This window comes from Megalopta genalis, unplaced genomic scaffold (genome assembly GCF_051020955.1).
Source record: "Megalopta genalis isolate 19385.01 unplaced genomic scaffold, iyMegGena1_principal scaffold0041, whole genome shotgun sequence".
Taxonomy (NCBI): Eukaryota; Metazoa; Arthropoda; class Insecta; order Hymenoptera; family Halictidae; genus Megalopta; species Megalopta genalis.
In genome coordinates, this window is record NW_027476110.1 from 1,622,524 (window position 1) to 1,644,263 (window position 21,740).

General features: G+C 35.9%; 1 long non-coding RNA gene across 2 annotated transcripts in view; it reads left to right on the top strand.

Annotated features, from left to right (window-relative positions):
• Positions 1 to 1,487: 1,487 nt before the first annotated feature.
• The window catches only part of LOC143261207 (uncharacterized), a 32,692-nt gene continuing 12,439 nt past the window's right edge, over positions 1,488 to 21,740 (top strand). The window contains exons 1-2 of one of the 2 annotated variants that reach the window (XR_013035396.1): positions 1,488 to 1,771; positions 6,517 to 6,658. This is a non-coding gene — a long non-coding RNA (uncharacterized LOC143261207). Of the gene's footprint in view, positions 1,772 to 6,516; positions 8,266 to 21,740 lie in introns of those variants that run through there. The other variant, XR_013035395.1, reaches the window with a different exon arrangement.

Sequence of the window (21,740 nt, forward strand, 5' to 3'; positions counted from 1 at the left end):
TTTCAACAAAACCTTTAGAACAATCAATCATTAACAGAAAAGTGACCGTCACAGGCTTTCCAGTAAATTGGCTTAAAATACGCTGGATAAAATTAGAAAGGTCCAAACCCCATCTCATACAATTCAAATGTGATTATAATGAAGATACAGAATTTAAAGCCATTAATTTAAGAAAATCTGTATCAGGTAGACCGCAAAGTTTGAAAAATATATATCAGCCTTTATTATATCCTAAAGGCAGAACTGTGACAAGGGAAAAATGGAGAGACATGATGGACCTGCTAAAATACATTCCTCCTGTTGAACATGATTACTATAAAAACTTGACAACAAATCGAAATGACGAATCCTCACATCCAGCTGATGAAGAAGACATTATTTATAATATTTCTGATGAATTAATTACAAATAATATAATATAACAGAACTGTGAACATTCATGTTTATGCAAAAGCTGTAATAAAAATATATAATAACTAACTTTTTCTGTAATAAAAAACTTAAAAATTTAAAGACTGAATTTAACTTTACTACTTTTTTTCAGTTGCCAAATTGATTAACTCCACCAGTCACATAAAAGCTGTAACATTACTGACGATTATTTTTTGGCTATTCTTTCTTATTAATTTTATACAGCGTCAGATGAAAGCTATATCTGTATTTATGCACTCTACATTATATGTGTGAATCTATATTATAACAGGAATTTTAGAAAACAATGTACATCGTTTCATCGCGTTTCTCAACTTTTTCTTTTATGGAGTTAAGCGATATGTGCACTGAACGGTTCATTTACTGAGCCTTTTCTAGTTATCATCTGCACACTCATCTAATTACTATATGTCAATCTCTGTGCACTGATCTAATCACTATAAAGAGTGCTAGGTAAATACTAAAGTTCGAAAATTGTATGAGCTTTGGGTATCATAATTTATTACACATGTTCAGTACAATCACGTATAGCGTATACACATTTCACGGACAAAAAAAGTAATCTTAAATGTAACACGTAGTTTGCTATAAGAGGGCTCAGTCTAGACTGTTTTTCTGCAATTTGGTAGAGTTTTTTGAATATAATAATTTATTTTTTTGTTTTATGGAAAACATGATTTTTGTATTTTTTTTATCTTTATTTGCAAAGTGATTAGTAAGTCTTTTAACAAAATCAGGAAAGAAGGAAATTCTGCGGCTGGAAGAAAAAACACTGAATGTCACATGTTTTCACTTTCGAGATGTTTGTCCTTTAAAGTTCTTACAGAAACCAATTCCTTTCTTGGTTTTCCATTTATTGAGCTTATCGTATTTGCATAAACTGAAATTTCTTGAAATTGTAACATGTTGCGGTATTCTCTACAGTCACTGAATTATGCCGCGAGATCTAGGACGCTCGGAGCGTGGGCTGAGTCGAATGGTGCCGGCCCTGAGCAACGGCGAGTGCGCGTAGGGTTTGTGCGTCGTGCCGAGCCGTGAGTCTGGGGAGTGGGGAATGCCTCGTTTCTGGCTGAGGAAGCGATCTGCCGAGAACGAGGATCACTGTCGCGTAGACCGTAGCGTTGGGTATTTGGAAGAAATAAGTGTAACTGTGACAATTCGAGCCGAGATTAATTCATACGAAATGAAGGAAGATAGCCGCTAAAGACCATAGGGCAGCAGGCGAAATAATAAAGGACAGTGCTGGCAACAACTGGCAGCGACCGTTCCAAAGATATGGCAAGACTAGTGACCGGCCAGAAGCCGCATTCGTAACTGGGAATTTCTGATCAGTTTTTCGGTAAGTCTCATTATCAGTACGAATTTCTTCATTTACATTTCAATGGCTCGGACACCTTCTCTCGGATGGGCTAATTATTCGCCAGTGCAAATTATTACACGCCACGTGCGTTACGCATATGGCGTCTCGAGAAAGCTTGCGAAACTGGAAGCACGTGTCTTCCACGTGGGCAATCGGTTCTTGCGGATATATGGCGTCGCGGCCATATTTATTTATATTAATATTCGGACAACTTTTAAAACGCCATAACTTGCTTAGAACTGGACTGAACAACTTGAATTTTGTTATTGCTTAGAATGATTAAAGAAAATAATATATGACGAAATATATATAACGATGATTTAAGAAATGCATTTCGTAGATCTCGGTAATTTATATGCATGTTGAAAATTTCAGCGGAATCGGTTGACTTTGGTATAAGCGGTAAACAATTAAAGATCGCAAAAATCGCAGTTTTGTCCTGATTTTTAATATTTCTGTCCAATAATTGTGAGAAAGTTGCTGTTTTAAAATTTGTTTAATGCTCGTAACTATGACCTTGCGTTAACTGATTTCGATGAAATTTTCGGCATGCGTGTAACTTATCGAGATCTACAATTCCTAATATATTTTCTTTGCAATATGTAAGCTTATTTTCTAATAAAATGTCGCTTTATGGGCATGTCTTGTATTTATTTCTTTATTTCTAGATATCTGAAACTGTTTCTTAAGTTGTTTAATGTAAGTATTGTATAACATACTGTATAGCGTACCTGATTATACATTCACTTCAGATTGATCCTCTATAACTTGAGATATTATTTTATTGTCGTTAAGAATATGAAATCCTTTATCATTTCCATCATTTTTAATCACATTTTCTACATCGCACTCTACGCAGTGTGAAATGCACCTTGCAACATTATATATATAACTTTGTGATTACGGTTTGTTCGCTATCTGATCTTTCATGCAAAGATGAATTACTTTCACCGACTTTTAGAAGCTGTTATTCATTTTTATTCCTCTATTCGTGTTTGCTGCATCATCTTCTTTGCATTTTAATATGTTATCTTTATAATTTTTTTATGATATATACAGTAAATCTACCAATGTTATATTTACGAGACAAGAGATTAATTGTTTCTGAAGCGTCTATTAATTTCAAATTTTTCTTCAATACAAAGCACCACTCTTTTTCTCTTTTCGTTTGATTTGTGTGAAGACGTAATGAGAATATAGTTTCTGGACGAATCACATAGATACAAGTAACTGAATTAAATCGTTACTTATCTTACATTCTATGCAGGAAGACTATGCTAGAATTTCTAACTAAGAAACAAAAACAGTGTGTTGTATGTATGTCGCGTAGACTGGAGTTGGATAAGAGGAGCATCGTTCCTGACATCCAATTGTTGGTAACGGGTTACTATGTTGGATAAACACAGTCCAGATAAACGGTGTTTTACTAGTTCTTGTACTAGTTGTTCTGTCATTAGTATTTATTTAAGATTGATGTCGTTTTTAAATCTCTATTTTATACGATTTTAAGATTTGTTTATAGTATGTATTTTTTTTTGTTGCAACTTGAATGTCCGAATTATATATAATATATATTATATATTATCAAATATTTCAAGATTTAATGAAAAGTATTTGTTTAATATAATGTTTTACAAGTAGTGTATAAACAAGGATTCGGACCTGGACAAACTAATCTAAATTGGAATCGAAATTGCGTAGGAACCGTATTTTATTAGGCTTCCCTCAATTTATTTTCTTTATTACATCACCGCCCAATGCTTCATCCTGTAGCAAATGATAAAATGTCATGGTTAATAGTAAATCAAAGACCTATGCATATAAACTGTGAATCGTTTAATAGAGTTCGATGATGTACCTGCGCTGTTGTCTGTTTTTGAGTTGAAGTAAATTACCTCTCAGATGTTATACCAACAGAACTTTTATGATTTTCATTATTTTTATCGGTTTCTTTGCTTTTGTTACATGCTCCACTGCCATTAGCTTTATCTGTTTTTTCCGCTTCTTCTTCATCGTTACTACTACTGACAATAACTATTATCTCGTCATTATTGAAGGGTTTTACCGGTCTATTAGCAAATAATGTTTGCATCTATAAAATAGCATGCGATTATCCAATCTGTCAAATCTGATAGTATATTATCATTTTTAAATGAGTTTGTTTGCAAGTATACATATACTTCTGTCTTTTCTTTTTGTGCTTCCTCCTTTCTCTTATCACAATAATTTTTAATTTCTTTCCTGATATTTCCAATATCTGCAGTTGTTTCAGTAGTTTCCAAACATAGCACAAGTTCTTTTATTTCACGACTATATGTAAAGAATTAATTGTAACAATACAATCGAGCTTATAATGGCAAATCAATATTTTGAAATATTACATTGTATATGCTTGACCTCTGTAGGTTATTAAAAGCGTTAGTGTTATTTTTGTTAACAAATTTACCTAATGCTTTATTTAGATCATTCACTGTTAGTATTGTTCATAGGTTTTTATTTTCAACCAAACTGGTGTCCTTTTAGTTTTGCTTGTATGTGGTTTCCACAAAACCTTAATTCTCCTAGTTAAAAAACCAAACACAAATTTTACCTTCGAGCACCTTGTAGAATATCGCAATTTTTGTTTACCTCAGTATAGCTCATAATGTCAGTCGTATCCTGGAGTACTTACCGGAACTTCTTGTTTTACAGAATACAATTAATTCGTGAGAATTAGCAACTTTATCACAATATTTCTGTGCCAATCTAAAATACACATATTACTTGTATTCGTTAATATACTAATAGAATCTTACCTGGTCGAATCGAACCGTTCTTTATCTTTCAAGTAAATTACTTTCAATCGAATATACGGCAAGACCGGTTGCTTCGGATGATTTGACAATTGTTCCGCGGTACTAGGAATCAATTCATTTTCTATGCGTCGGTCGACGATATTAAAAACTGATTCTGATAGCAATCTATCATTGTTACTTTTTATATTTGTATCATTAAGGACCAGAGTGTCAAACACAAATGGTCTAACGGTTTTTAATTTCAATTTCTTCAACTTAAACTTATTACCGTTTACGCTAAGTATGACAATGTGTTTGGCCTTTGATTCGCCTTCGCATAAAGAAATCGCAATCTGTAAGTGCGTTTCTTAAGCAGTAGTTTCTTATTTTTCATGCATCATAATTAATAAATAAATCTAAAAATATACCTGTTTGAGAAATGTAGTATTGTCTTTTAGAGTTAAACACGTGTGTGATACAACATTCCTATTCCCCTCCCCACACGACAAAGTCAACAAAAGAGGGAAGGTGGGCTTCCGAAGTATATCCACGTTTAAGACATGGTGCACGTTTTTTATGTAAAACAAACAAATTAAAGCATTTCACCTATGAATGAAAATCATTTGCAATAAAAAAAAATGGAAAGACCTCTCAATACATATATGGATCTCATAAGTTCACCTTAAAATCGTTCAACATCCGTATTAATTTATCATCGTTCATGCAGCTTAAACCAAAAATTGCAACATGGGTATTACCCATTTTTATCATCAGTGGAGGAATGATCATTTTAGGGGTGGCTGTCCATTTTCCAAAATAATTTATGAAACCAGACACAGACAACAAGTCCATTTGGCCCATTTATTCCACAACCTATAATTTTGATTATAATTACTAATGGCTGAATCAATGTTGAAAAATCACTGTACTTAAACTATTGATATTATATTTCTTACTTGGATGGTCGTTTTTCCCGTGAATGGAAAATATTAGCATGTCAATATTAAAATTTGGATCCTAAAAATTTACAGTTTTAAAGGTACAGTGTGGGAATGTTAATTCTGGCTCGCTCAAAAATTGGATGTTAATTGCTCTGATGAAAAAACAATCATTAATATTTGTCGTACTTCAAATACCATCTTATATTGATATTATCATATCTTGCTAACCTGGGACCCATACAGTATTTATTTAACAATTCCATACATTTTAATTCATCAGAAGTTGTTGGTTTCGCATCGTGAAATAAATCTCCACAATGAAATATAAGGTCTACATTTTTTTCCTTGCTACATTGAAGTATTTCTTCAAAAGTATTAATGCTCTCATCCGATGACTCTCCTGCTTGTATAAATTAATTATTTGCAGTATATATGTGCGTGTGTTGCTGTCAATGGTCATGATGCTACCACTGAGTAACCACATCAATGGCCTTGCCATTTTTTAATTACTGTAATGTCTCCAGTTACATTTCGAAATATGTATTCTTCGATGCATTCTCGGCATCGACTAGCGTTTGATGTTTCCAGGATTACAGAACCATATCCTTCACAATGACAATCTGCCTCACTTCTGTGGTTTCCTGCGATGATATGCCAGCAGCCTTCAGGAAATAATTCTCTTTCTTCTGCTGCCACTCGAGACCAACATTTTTCACACAATTTGTATTCTTCAGCTTCAAACACGAGTTGCATTTTCCTTATACATTGGCATATTAAGAGATCCTCGTGCACCTCTGGATAATCAGCGGGATTTACTTCATCCTGAAAGTGATTCCAATTTTTAATTTGTGTCGGACGAACTATCGAAGACGAAGGAGTGTTTTAATTTATCCTGATGTTTCGCGATTAGGTGTCCGGTCGCATCTGTTTTTAAAATTGCATTATTTATATCCGACATCTACTATCTCGTATGGCCCGATGTAACATGGATCGAATTTACTTGTTTCAGGTTCTTTTTACACATGGACGTATTACTCCACCATAAGTTATGTCGGATTAGCTCACTTATCGTAATTCCCGAAGATTAATTCGTGGGGTGTGAAATTCGTAGCTTCGTGGACGGAGGTATTTATATGAAATCATGGCAAATGGTAAGTAGAGGTCCCATTCTTCATATGACTCGATGTATTGTTTTAGATGTTCTGTTAATACAATATATGGCTCCTTTTTAACGATCCATCTCGGCAACATGTAGCATTAGTTTCCCAAGAAACTAGTGTTTTCATCTATCGAAATGGATTTTGGTGTCTCACGTATTGCAATGAAATGACTCGCGGACGCGTCAGCTATTATCATGGCTTTAATATCTGATAAAGCAACTGCTAACCAATACTTTTTTAAATTGTCTCGCATAGTTAAAATGTAGCGATTTCCATTGATTGTTTTTGGAAGTAGTCCAAATGTGTCGATGGCAAGTTCGTCAAAAGGTTCCAGAGATGTGTCCGTAATAATCACGGGTTGACGGGTTTTGTTCTGATAAGTGAACGAATGAATTCTTGTGAATCTTTTCTCATTTCGGGGCAGTGATATTTTTCTTTTAACCCTTTCGGTACGGAGGACCTGGCCGCGGTTATACATTCGTGGAACGAGGAAGTTTTTCGCAAGAGTGGTTGCTCTGTCCGACAGCGTAAACCGCGAAAACATGTTTTGCGGCATTCATAGAAATCTCGAGCGTGATTGACACTAAACTTTTCATTCGGACCGCGACATCGGTGACTGACGCGGAATTTAACGTGTTTGAAAAACATTTCTAAAATGTTTATACTGCTTTGTCGTAACCTAAACCAATCCTCGGCAGAAAACCGATTTCGACGGTATCTTATCTCGCCGATCAGACGGAAGGACAGACAACAAAACAGGCATGGCGCTTAACGTTTTAAAATCATATCTTTTTCTTTACAGTACATTAATTAAAGTAAATGGCATTGATATAAATAATATGGTCCAATATTACAAAATTAAAATAAATAACAAAATTAATAGTGTAACATAATAAATAATAAAACTAATAGTGAAATATAATCAACGACAAAACTAATAGTGTAACTTGGTGTGATAGTTTTCGAAACAAGGGGAAACGCGCAAGCCCACATTACATTGTTCGCACTGATACTTGGATTCACGTCTCACACCACCAGCCGCACATACAACACATCTTCGTTTTCGATCTTTTTTCCCCGACTGATATATCGAAGGAAAATGTCCCCCTGTGAGCCGATGATATTCATGATTCTTGTGTTATTTTTCTAATATTTCCTTAATCAACTGAAGGTGAAATTTCGCCATTGGGATTTGTTTTTTTGTGGTGTGCTTATATAGGCAGTATGCGTTTTGGGCTTTAGAACAATTTCATTTTTTCTTGACTTCTTAGGTACTTCTGCAAATTCTGCGGTTTGGATAGTGAAAAGCATATAAAATTTCTTTCTATCAAACCATTTCATTGCAAACAGATTTTCAGATGAGCGGAACACTGCCTTTCCTTTTTTCAATTTATCAGTTATTTTAAGCATCTCTTTCCGTCTTCTTTGCACAGTGCCACAAGCGTTCGTACTTTTTTCGTGGGGTAGGTTGAACAATATGGGACTGGAAAACCAGTTATCCAGATAAATACAATAGTCTTAGTTGCCAACCCAATGGCCTTTGTTTAGAAAAGGTTGCAAAAGCGACATTACAAAGTTCCCTGGCTTTCCAATATATTGATATTCGGTAGCTACAGTAGCACTAGCCCCACAATAAATGATTATATCTTGGATATAATCCGTCTTGCAGTCACAAAGTGGGAATGATTTTATACCAAACCTACTCCTTTTCGAGGGAATATATTGTTTAAATGAGAGACGGCCTTTGTAGAGGAGTAGACTTTCATCTATACATAACCGCTGGTATGGCTGAAATGCATTGATAAAAAGATGTTCGTAGCATTTCCACTACTTCATTTATTTTGTATAAACGATCAGCAGTGCGACCGACTATGTCCGTAAAATGCAACACTTTCAATAATGAAAAGTAGCGATCTCTACTCATAATTTGACTGAATATATCGCTTCGGAGAAGCTTATCTTTAGACCAATATTCATTTAAGGATAGCTTTTTGGTTCGCGTCATTAATAACGACGCAGCAATAAAACAATATAATTCATCCACTTCCATCCCTTCTGAACCCTTCTGTCGACACCAGTAATTGTTTGTTTTTTCCACAATAAATTTAACTAAATCTTCAGAAAAAAGTAGTCTGAAGTAATCCAAAATTCTCGACGAACGATTTAAATTGTTCCCAACTACTCCCGAATGATGTGGCGTAACATCATGAATTTTTGGACTGAGCTTCTTTGATGTCCATTTGATGCTAGAAGGAGTATCAATTCGTACTTCAGGCTCTTCTGCTTCTTCAGATTCTGAGGTGCTAAGTACACGTGCTCGATTGTTCCTCCTTTTGCGAAATGCTAAATTATATTGATTTTCTTCATCAGAATCTCTTTTGGAATCAATGATTTCTTTTATTCATTGTTCTCCTTTCAAGCGTTTTACACTCATCCTGAAGGGAACTAAATTCAAATTGTAAGTTATACATTAAAAAAATTAACGATATAAGCAAACATTCCAATTTGTTTTTCGTAGCTTATCTATATATTATAAAACATATATAATTAAGGCACGCTGTTGACTGTTACTAATTATATATTATAATGGAACGATTAGAACAGCCGGGAATTTTAAACACAGAATAGTAAAGTAATGTGTACTATAGAGAGTAATCATACCCACATAACTTTCCGTTGGTGCTGTTCACGGTGTCCACATAAAGTGCCCACATAACTTTCCGTGGATGCCGCCAATAGGCGGCGGTAGTACCGAAAGGGTTAATTGATTTAAGGTTTCCGTTACACCCTTGTGACCTGCGATTAATCTACTGCAAGCTTCTCCTATTAATTTTCATCGAATTTCATCTGCTGGTGTGACAATGTTATTCGTGTTCGTAGGTTGTGGCAAAACTGGGCTAATATCTGGTTCGTCTCCATCAGTTGAACTGCTGTTCTCCTGGGATTTAGATTCGCAATCAGGTATAGACTAAGTTATACTTGGTTCACTGATCTTGGCAGGTGAGATTATTGGTAGATGTAATGGCGTAGATGAGGCTCCTGGGAGATTGTAGATGAGTGGTGTTTGCATCATTGTTTCTTCTAATCTTGGCTTCGCTGTTATCACAGTTTCATCTATTGAATTGCGTTTGCAAAAGATGCTTGGGTCGTCGATTTGGTTATTTGGATATTTGGACGTTTGGCTCTCATCGAGAGTGTGGGTTGTGGATGTCTTAAATGAATTTAACGCTGTCTTAAATTCCCACGTTTTCGACGTTATGTTCGACGTTCTTTTCCTGTGGCTGAATGATTATTCTTGAGCGAATTTAAAGTACGTGAAAGATAAGCTATGAAAAATATGTCAGGAATGTTCTTCGTATGTCACACTTCCAGTGAGCATTTTCTATGACTTCAATCAACTTTCTACTTGACATTATTAAAACCCCAGAGTAACCATGAGAAGAAAATAAAATAAAACATTTGTCTACAAACTCCTATTAAAATTTGGACGAAACACGCAATAGAAATTACAAAAATATTAGTTTGTATAATTGCCTAAGTATTCTCCATGTTTTTTATTATGTTGACTTATATGACTAGACATTTTCGGAATAATAGAGAATGTTACCTTTCATCTTTTGTAATACACTGGTTTACACTAACCGATGATTTTCGAAAAAGGATTTCATAATTTTGGTATTTTAAATAATGTTGTACACATAATAAATCATCTCATAGGTGTACTTTAAAAGTAGCTGAAAAAATTCTTTTTAATGATAATATAATAATTTAAATCTCTGTAGTTTCGGGAAAATACTCTTTATATTATACTATGTTGTAATACCACATAGTGTTTGTTTTAATTAGTTTTATTTAATCTGATCTTATTTTTATTAATAAATATTTAGCGTTATTTATGAAACTTACATTTATAGGATAGTAATGCATAAATGCCAGCTGAAAACGTGATCATTTTCTTATATCATTATACTCGAGGTAGGAAAGTTAATTCTTAATTCTATCAATTCAAACGAATTCTGCAGTATTTATGGAGTATTTTTTGTTTCCAATAGATCATTTTGGACATATGTTGCACAATGTAGTCATCGAGACGAGTTTTTATATTTTTTCGATCGGATGTACAATTTACACATTTTTGTCCCGATGTCGCGTTCAGTTATGGTTCGTGAAAGAAATTATTCGTAATAAGACTTAATTCTGTTTGTACTATGCACAGTATTGAACTATAAGAATTATACATATATCTGTTTGAACTGTTCAAACGAACACGGTAACATACAGTGTATTTGTATGTATGATAATAAGTTTGCTCGAAAAAATTTGAACGCAAATTGTTATATTAATTTTAATGTACAATTCATAACTCCTACTATCGTATAGTTTAAAGCTAACGAGAAGACTTTTGCGACGAACATGCCCGCACTGTTTATAGTCATCTCCTCGTCAAATCTGAATAGTGCATATAGCGGCTTGAGTACGAATCATGCATAATTAAAGTGTGGATAGTAAAGTATTATTATACTACTTTCATGCTTACTATAGCGAAGACAACCTGCAAAATTGACATCACTTTTTTCATCACTTTTTTAAATCGTGGGTTTAAACATCAATGTAGAGTATTATCAGAATCTGAATCATAATGTTTTATGTGAAATATTATATAATAGAATGAACCATCTACATCTCACAGTTGTATGTATTTACGTAACCGGAGGATGAAGTTTTGGAAATATGTAGTACCCGGGAAGGCTCATAAAGTGCAGAAATAAGTTAAATGTTCGACAATTTCCAAAATTACTAGTTTATTATTCTTCTCAAATTTCCAAATATGTTGCAAATGTATCTTTTCGTTGGGAAGGATGAATTGGAGGAAGGATTGGAAGGATGAATTGGTTAGTGGACTGTATGGTAAAAAACGCTGGTGTAATAACGCTAAATATGTTTTAACCAATAAGATTCGTACAGAGGAGGTTATAGATGATGTACAATAGAATGATGAAATGTGACGATGTGTCGTGAAGGTCATGAATGATACGATTAAGCGATCAATTTATGGCTACAAAGCTGTATCGAAATTTGCAAGCGCAATCGGTTGTAGCGAAGCTAGGCTGCAAGCGCAAAAGTATTACAAGCGTAACGTGAATCGCGTGCACAATAGCAGAGAAGAATTACAAGCGTAACTATATGTATCTACGTAACAGTAGCTGCTAACTCATGACAAATGAAAACTAACCACGGTCGCGGTGTGAGGGCCTATTTATTTCGTTGTGAATATTGAAAACTAAGCAGAACTGAATGTTCGTTACAGTGTACGATGGCAATGCCCTAACGAACAACGTTGCATGGGAAACGACGGAAAATAAATAATGGTCGCGCTAGAATTCTTATGCATCGATCCAAGTGATACCAGTAAAGAGGAGGTAATCGACTGGCGATTTAAAATTGATCGATTTGATTTTAGACACACGAGACTATTTTCTTCAGCGTACTGGATCTGTATTGGAAAATTTATAGTTGGGTCGGGTTGTTGCTTGACAAATTTCCAATATTCGGAATCAGCAACGGAATCGCCAACATCTAATTTCACCACAAATGAAGAGTTGCATTAAATGGAACATTCAGATTGAGAATACTCCATTTTTTATTACTGCAGAGCTGTGCATTCTTGGTAGTTTGCAGGTCATTTCTTGTACTCTACGCGCCCGAAATAACTAAATGAGTTTCTGTAGTGGTTATGATATAGAGGAAGAAAAGCAGTGCAACACCCACTCTTATGTTATTCATCGAAACCAAATTATTCGAAATGCATTAATGATACTACTGCAGCTTGGTTTCAGTAGTCGAAGAAAACTATGGCTGGGCTATTAATTATCTCATATCTTTCGATATTGGAGCGATGCTTCCCTAAGTATTAATTATAGGTAAATATAGCCATTTTCAAAGCATGTTCACAACTATCAATCTCAATTTCCAAAGTATTTGGAAATTTGGTTCCATAATTTCAAATAGTGTGATATACATAACCAGAAATGTAACCTGCAGTGGATACATTCTCAATAAACGGGCAACAAATATTAATCACATAATGAAAAATACCAAGATTGCACGATTCCTACTAAACATTCAAGTGGAAATTTAGAAAGCAGGAATTTGTTTGCTTGAAGATTTACGGCTTTAATCGTCACCAAAAACCGATTGGATCAATATGGAGATTGAGTGATGCAGTTTTCATGTCAAGATTCACGTCAGTGTTCAGCAGATATCTAGAAGACTGGTTCTTCTGCTTGAGACTTTGTATGGCGCGATTGCGGAAGTAATCAACAAGAAAAGGAAGACTACATTGATCTGAATTTCGATGTACTTTTGGAGCAAGGATTTGAGATTTGATGTTGGATCTTTCATACCGAACTTTCCTGAATTTGGTTAACAGTCTGAAACATTTACTTCTCGGGGTGAACAGGATCGGAAGTGATTGTGCGAAGTCGTGTATATTATCTATGAATCAAATTGTGCAGTAATGGCACTAAACGTCATGTAGAAGCAAACTTGAAATCTGAATCGGTAATTTTTATTTACACGTCATTATTTGCTGTTGCTTTCCATTAGTTAAAAACTTGCAACCATGTTTGGATAACAAGCAATACAGCTTCAGAGGATTGATTGCCTTGCTACTTATTTCTACATTCAAATCCTACTGTCACTAGAGATATTGCTTTCTTGAGTACGTTGATCAATTTACCGTCTGCTTCCGATTCTGACACGATTAAATCAAATACTCTAGATTTATAAAAATCCATGTTTATATGATCAATTTGGAACATTCATTCGATGAAATTGATAATGCAGATTTTCTAGTTGTAGCAAATTTTGCGAGGATATAACCTTGTTGTCTATTAAGTAAGCTAGAGTAGGTATGTCGAATCTTTTCGAGCAAACTCAAGCATTTATAGTATTACAGAGTTAATGCAATTAATAAACTTATTCCTGAGGTTTTTCATAGTAGTGTTATTGGTTTAAATAGGTCTATGATTTATATCGAACAGTATTTATCGCAGTTATTCTTGTGAAATGGAATCGCGTTGTATATTATGTGTTTGAGTACGAACGCTGTGTATTTCGAACCTGCAATTTGGTACTATCACTGATTGTGAGACACTGCATTGGTTTAGGTTGAAGTACGGAAAAGACTCGGCCAGGAAAGTAATTTTTCATTCTTATTGGAGGTTTTGTAAACGTTTTTAAAAAAGACAGAAATGGTAAATGTTTATTGTTTACATAACAGTGCAATAGATTTCTCGCAATATTTTGGGTCGTAACATTCCAATTTCAAAAAATCCTTCTCGCTAACATTGTTTCTATGTGAAATGAAGTTATTTGCATAATTTGGGCTTGATCGAGTTTCGGAAATGCGTTCGAGACTAGTTTCGGAATGACAATATTTTTTAAGTAATTTTGACATTTTCGAATTTTGTGAACCTCATAGATTATTTAAAACATTATATTTTATTTAGGACAGTAATTTAAATTGTTAGAATATTCAAAAATCTTATTTCTCTATAATCAAAAATAATAAATTATCTTTGATATAATTAATCAAGTTAATGCGAATGAACTCCTGGGGCGAATTTTACTTCTCTATTATATCGTATTCTATAGATGCTATTTTTATCGTTGCTATATAGGATGCTCTTTTCTACTGGTACGTTTCGAAATGTGGTTCTGATGTTTTCATGACACTCAACAACTATCTGCTACCATCACGGAAGTTGTCGAGTCGTCTCATCGGATACAGATAACGGCTTTGATTGTGGTAGGCTTCAGCGAGGTTCGTCGTGATTTGGTAGAATGACATCATCCATTGGTTCGTTGAATTCCAAGAAATTTCTGAGAATTTACCTTGTCTTGGTACTGGAATTTTAAAGTCTAATGAACATTCGTTGATACGTAATACATATGTGGCATTATTGTTAATTGTACCGTTATTTGTTAATTAAATTTAGATCTTACATGTGCAATTTTCAATTTGTTAGTGTGTACTATACGTAGATTACCTCCAATTAGTATTTCTATTCGGCAAGATTTCTACAACTTTGTGTGGACTACTATATTGGTTACAAAATTTTCCTATTTTAGACTCTTTCATAAGTTAAATTAAATCTAATGGTTCATAAACTTCTTTAATTTGCAAATTTGAATTTTGTCGTCGTTTTCTATTTAACATTTCATCATGATTTTTAGGACTAGAATTTATTATATCGTTCGTCGATAATTGTTCGACAGGGATTTCAGGTTGTGACGGTGCTTCTTGAGCTTCGGGAGTTGGGATGCGTAGATTATCTTCTCTTTGAAGATAATCAATATTATCGTTTTGATAATCTTGAGAAGACAGATTGACATCGAAAGTTAATGGTTCGCTATTGTGTTCGTCGCGGCCTAAATCATTTTGCGGGATATTTTCGGAGGGAACGTTCTTTACGGCAGACTTTTGAATGTCGTTCGCGCTGAAATTTTCGAGGAACTTTACATCGCGCGCGATTTCTACCCGTTTTGCATCCTTATTTCATATTCGATATCCCTTCGAACATTCGGAATACCCGACGAAAGTCCCCTTTCGCGAAGGTGGTTCAAACTTCCCTTTATTCGGATCGTTATTTAGAAAGTAGTAAAGCCTCTCAAAAGGAGATTTTCTGGCTGTAGCTCTTGACGGACATCGATTACGAATATGATTCGCCGTCGATACGGCTTCTGCCCAATAAGATCGCGGTAGACCGGATTGCGCGATTAGACATCTCGCCGTTTCTACTATCGTCCGATTCTTCCACTCGGCTACCCCGTTTTGCTGTGGATTGTATGCGACCGATAACCTACGTTTAATCACGTTATCGCTTAAGAACTTATCAAACCGCGAATTTATATACTCCTTCCCATTATCCGATTGTAGGAATTTCATCTTGCGACCGGTCTGATTTTATATATAGTTCTTGAATTCTCGGAACGCATCAAATACTTGGTCCTTTGACCTTATAAACCGAACTTCGCACCAGCTAGAATAATCGTCAATGAACGTGACGAAATATCTGTTACCTGCGTGTGAGTGCGTTCGCATGGGGCCGCAGACATCGCTGTGAATTATTTCTAAGACTTCCGTCGCACGCTTCGATTGTTCCGCAAACGGCGTTTGCGTCATCTTATTTTCGATACAAATTTCGCAACACAATGTCCGTTTAAAATCTTCAACGTTGCCACTCGGTATGATGCACTTCCGCCTCGCTTCCAGTAGATCCTGTTGATTTAAATGTCCAAGCCGCCTGTGCCATATCTCGAGCTCGTTGTTCCGTTGCGACTTCGCTGCGTCCTCGTCTGCTGCCATGGCCCTGTGTGTGGACCCTTTTTTCGTCACGTAATATAGGCCATTTTTACGAATGGCGGTCAAATTGTTATTGCCTTTACCATCGATGACTTTGGCTTGATCTTTTGTGAAAAGCACTCTGTATCCACGATCCGTTATTTTCCCGACCGATAACAGGTTCGTTCTTAGGTCCGGTACTTGCAGAGCGTCTTCTAGCGTCAAGTTCTTTTCTGAACCCCTTTCATCGATAACTACGCGCAAAGTTCCACTCGCGTTAATGTTTGTCGACGCATTGTTTGCAAGATTTAATTTTCCATGCAGCCTTTTGTCGATATATTCGAAGCTATTTAGATCCTTGCACAGGTGAGGCGTGCTGCCACTATCCGTCGCTCACCCCGTTATTCACTCGTGTTATTTCGCATTTTTGCCCGAATTCCGACGTTGTGTAGAAGGAGATATCGCTGCTAGCACCTTTAGCCGAGTGTCTCGTGTTTCTACCCTTGCGGCACTCGGATGCTATATGGCCGAATTTCCGACATCGAAAACATTTCGGTTTTGAGCGGTCGTCATCGGTATATTTTCCGCAGCTCTGTTATAATTATTTTTCCCATAATTTGGTCTTACACGTCTTCCGGCAACCATAGCGTTAGGCACTGTGTCACACGATTCATTTTTGCGTGCGTCGCTTTCTTCGATGATCTTAATTCGAAGAGTATCGGGAGGTGGCAACTCATCACGCGACTCAATTGCACAGCGTAAAATTTCGAAACTCTGTGGCAAACTATACAGCAACAAAATTGCCAGCAAATCTGCGTTGATATCCACGTCCATTTCGTGTAGTTTGTCGACAGCATCAAAGAATTTCCTGAGGTGTTCGCGAACATCTTCGCCCTCGTTCATGCGCGTAGCTTTACGCGCAGGCCCCCGTGATTGATAGATCTGCTCGAGTTACCGACATACCTCGTTCGATGTTCTACAATCCTTTATTTGTTTTAATTCCGACGGATTGATCGACAGTATTATATCAGATTTTGTCTTTTTTTTTTTTTTTAAAGTAAGTTTATTTTTCTCATTTCAGTCATAATATACAGAGAATAATCCTACTTAAAAATACTTTTAACATTAATAATAAAAATTTTGATAGCCATTAGTTATCAATTTGGATAAACTCTATAGCTAGCTATGGTAATATGATATGTTTTAGGCACGTTATTAGGGCGAGAGATTTATATGCTATCAGTCTTGTATCGTTAGTTGTTAGTAAAAGAAAAGGAAGAGTCTTAAAAAAACTTTTACCATCTATCTTAAATATGACTTAGGCTAATTAAAACATAAATAAATAAGGCAGTAGGTGTGGGGTGAGGAGTTGGGATGGGTGGGTTAGGGTTCGGAGGATCTATTTACAAGGGAACTTAAAACTAATGTTGCTGTTAAGCATTTTGCGCTATTTAAGGATTGTATACAGGTCTTAAGACAATCACTGATAATAACTAATGACCTTTGTTTTTCCGGAACTTAGTCTATTTTTTCACTTTTTACGGGTTCTTCTGCGGAGTTCGTCAATGTGCCTGGCGTCGTTAGCTAGCTAGGAGTAATCTTTGTTTAGTCTATCCCTGTCCATTTTGTCCTTGATAGAGAGTGCTGTTGAGTAGTTGGATTGTTATCGTATGTATTTGTTGTCGTCTGGATTGATTTTCTTATTAGCGGAGTGTCTATTCCTATGGTAGATTATGGGTAAGTTATGTTGATCTTGGATTATTCCATTATGGTCACAGAAGAGGAACAGCTCTGGGGGTATGTAACCTGAGCTTAACTTGTTGGGGGTCGTCTCTTCTTCCGTTTTCATTGTGTCTATTATTATTTGATTTTTGGTGTGGCCAATCCTGCTGAAGTAATTTCGGGTGAGTTTTAAGTTGAAGCAGTCTATTCTTGGTATATCAGCTTTTGTGTATATTTTAATGTTACTGATTCTTTTGGTGTAATTTGATTCAGCTGTTCTATATCGGCCGAGGCATGATCTTTCAAATCTTCTTATTTTTTCTATAATTGTTGGCCCGGTGTTCCAGAATATGGGTGCGGCATACGTTAATATGGGTCTAACTAATAGCTGGTAGCAAATAAGTTTGGCTTTGGTGGAAAGATTTTTGTTGTAGAAAAGTCTAGAGTTAGCTTTGAAGGTTCTTCTGGCTTTGTCCAGTTGCGTAATGTGGTGTTTGTTCAGTCTTAGTAGATGATCCAGTTGTACTCCTAGATATTTTACTAGCTTTTTGGGGGGGATTTCAACAGTTTCGTTAGTGTGAATGTTTTTAGCTGTGATTGTTGCTTTTTCTATCTTTACTACGTTTGAGTATTTGATTTGTTTTACCGGTCTGCGGAAGAATATTAGCTCACTTTTGGTGGGATTAATTTTCAAGTTCCAGTTTTTATAGTAGTCAGTGATGTGGTTTAATGTCATTTGTAGTGAGTTTTTGATTTGTCCTACGTCCGTGTCAGCTTTGTAGATTATTAAGTCGTCCGCGTAGGCAATCGAGTGTAGTCTGTCTACGGTGTTGAGTCCGAATTCGTTTATAACTTCGCTATTATAAATGTTGAAGAGTATTGGTGATGTTACTGTTCCTTGTTGTAGGCCTTCTGAGATTTTGAATGTGGTGGTAGACATTTTCGTTCCGTCCCATATGCGGAACGTTTTTCCTTTGGTCATATTTGCTATTAGTAGGATTAGTCCTGCTGGAAATTGGTATTTGTCTAGTTTATGAATTAGCCCATTATGCCAAACTGAATAGAATGCTTTTTCAAGGTCTAGCAATATTGCCCCCACTGTCAGTCCGTTGTGTAGGTAATTGTTGAGGTCAGAAGTTAATTTGTGAATTGCGTGTGTGGTAGAAAGTTTATTCTTAAATCCGAATTGGTTATCTGGTATAATATTGTGTTCAAATGTTCGTAGTGAGACTAATGGGTCTGTAGCTTTGTGGCTCTTCTGGGTTTTTACCTTTTTTTAGTATCGGTAGGATTTTAGCTTGTTTCCATCTGTTTGGGTAATAGGCGTGGTCAATTGCATTATTAAAGAGTATCGTGTATTCTATTATGATGGTTGTCGGTAGATTTTTGATGGCAATTGATGGGATGTTGTCCAGCCCTGACGAAGTCTTATTATTTAGCTTTTTGATAATTTCGCTTACTTCACTGCAAGAAATGAAATGATTGGTTTCTTTATCCAGGTGTACTGGCCTGTATGCTGGGTTAGCGTCTGTGAATGTTGTAAAAGTTGCCTTTGTATCTGTCATTCTTTTTGCTATTTTGCTGTATTTGTCTGTTGTTTCGTCGTATCTTGGTGAATTTATTCTTTCCAGATACTTTCCTATTATCTCGAGTTTAGTAATCGGATCTGTAATGTAAAGTTCGTTGTTGTCGGTCCTGTCTGGTAAAGTTTTCGCTACTTCTTTGTTAAATTCGTTTTTGTTAATATTAAGTCTGAGGTTTTCGATGCTAATGTGTTTTTGTGGTCTCAGTATCCTGTTAATGGTCGGGAAAAATTCATTGGCGTTCTTGAAGTTTATATTTTTAATGATGGAGGCCCAGTATGCGGTTGCAGCTTTAGAGATTTCAATGTGGAGTTTTTTATTGAGTATTTTTATTGTCCGTTTAATTCTGTTTGTCTCTTGTCTGCTGTGCTTGCTCGAGCTTTGGTACCTGATGAAATACAACTTTGATACTAGGAATGACTTTGCCGCGTGTAGTTTTTTTTAGTGTTATTGCTAATGTATTTTTGACAATAATTTGTATTGCTAGGTTTATTTGTTGAGACTATTTCTTTAATTGTTTTTGTGATAAGCAGTTCGAGGTAGCTGATACCTTCGTCTATTTCATTTATCGCGAGATTCCTATTATCCGGTAGTTTATTTTTTAGGTACTTATCGGCCCGTTTGGCGTATTTTCGCCAATTAGTTTTTTTATAGTTGAATGAGTGGGGTTTAGGAGGAGTTGGTGTTATTCCTTGGAACAGTGTGGTTGGTTCTATTGCGAATGTTAGTGCATTATGATCGCTATCGTATGGGTTTGTCCTTATTTTGTTGTTGTTGAGGTTCAGTATTTCTAATCTGCTGTCTGTTATGCAGTAATCCAGGAAAGAGTTTGCTTTGGTGTACGTAGGGTTGGCAGCTGCGTAGATTGTTGTTTAATGTGATATACTGTTGTCGACCTCCCATTGTAGTAATCGTCTGCCCCTGTCATTCGTGTTTGAATCACCCCATTGTGTATTTCTGGCGTTTATGTCGCCGGCTATGATGAAGAAACTGTTTTCGTTGTCCAGATGAAAGTCTTTGTAAAGTTGTTCGAACTCGATTATGAATGTGTTTTTTGTGGATTGTGGGGCGTATATGCTGAAGATGAGTAATGTTTTTTTTGAGTTTACTATTATTTTTATCACTGTGTATTCTATGATTCTATTTTTCTTTGAGTTTGGGTATGGGACCATGGTGTAATTGATGTTGTTTTTTATAACTATTGCAGTACCTCCGCCTCTCGAGTTTGGAGCTCTGTCTGTCCTAATTATGTCGTAGTTGTTTAATTTCAGTTTGTGTTTGTTGTTAAGTTTGGCTTCTGAGATCAGTATAATGTCGTGTTTGTAAGCTTCAATATATTTTTGTAAGTCTAGTCTTTTCTTAATTGTGCACAGTGAATTTACATTTATCGCTGATATTTTGATTGGGTTGCTGGTGGTTGTGTGAGCCATTACTCGATTGACCATTGTGCTAAGTAATCGATTCTCAGTGTATTTTGGGTGATTTTATTATTGAAATCGACTAGTTGCTCTTTGATTTCGTCTAAGCTACTTCTGAATATATCGAGTATTTGGCTTATATTTATGTTGTTGTGGTTATTATTGTCCGTTACTTGAAATTGTGTTCTTTCGTTGCTGTTGGTCAGCATTCTTGGGGGGGGGGGGGGTGAGCCTTTCGTTTCTGGTGTGTGTTTCGGGTTGTGCCATATGTTGTGTGTATGGAATTCTATTGTTTTTTGTGATGTTTGCGTATGAAATACTCGGGTCAATTTGTCTGTGAATTTTTTGTGTTTTTTCGAAAGCTTTTCTGTTTTTGTTTTCGTGTTCTTGCTTCTTCATGTTCATTATCATAAACATATATGGGCAGCCCAGGTAAGAGGCCGGGTGCCCATTTTCCCCGCAGTTAGCACATTTTAGCACGTTTTTATTACCTGATTTCTCGATTTTGCATTTTCCCGGTTTATGGCTTTGTGCGCATTTGACGCACCTGTACTCCATGTTGCAGTTAGACCTGGCGTGACCTACTCTTTGGCAGTTTTTGCATTGGAAAATTTTAGGCTTTCTAAGCCTTTCCCATCTTATTGATTGGCTTAGCAGTTTTTTGATTTTGAGTAGCTCCGGATGATTGCTATTTTTGTCTATTTGCACTATAAAATGGTATTTATTGCTATTTGTGCGGTCAAATTGTAGTTTGTTAATTTTGGTTATGCTTATGTTATTGATTTTGAGTTCTAATGCAGCCATTACCTCAGCTTCATTGAAGCCCCCTCGAATGCCCTTAAGGACGAATGATTTGTTTTTAAGATGGCTTGGGGTGAAGGAGTGGAATTGGAGGTTATTTTCCTTCAGGATTTCCATGCTTTTAACCACTTGCGGTGCAAAGAAATTCTCGGTTGCGCGTGCCAGAACAATCGAGCGGGAATCACTTCGCGGCGCGTTCAGCG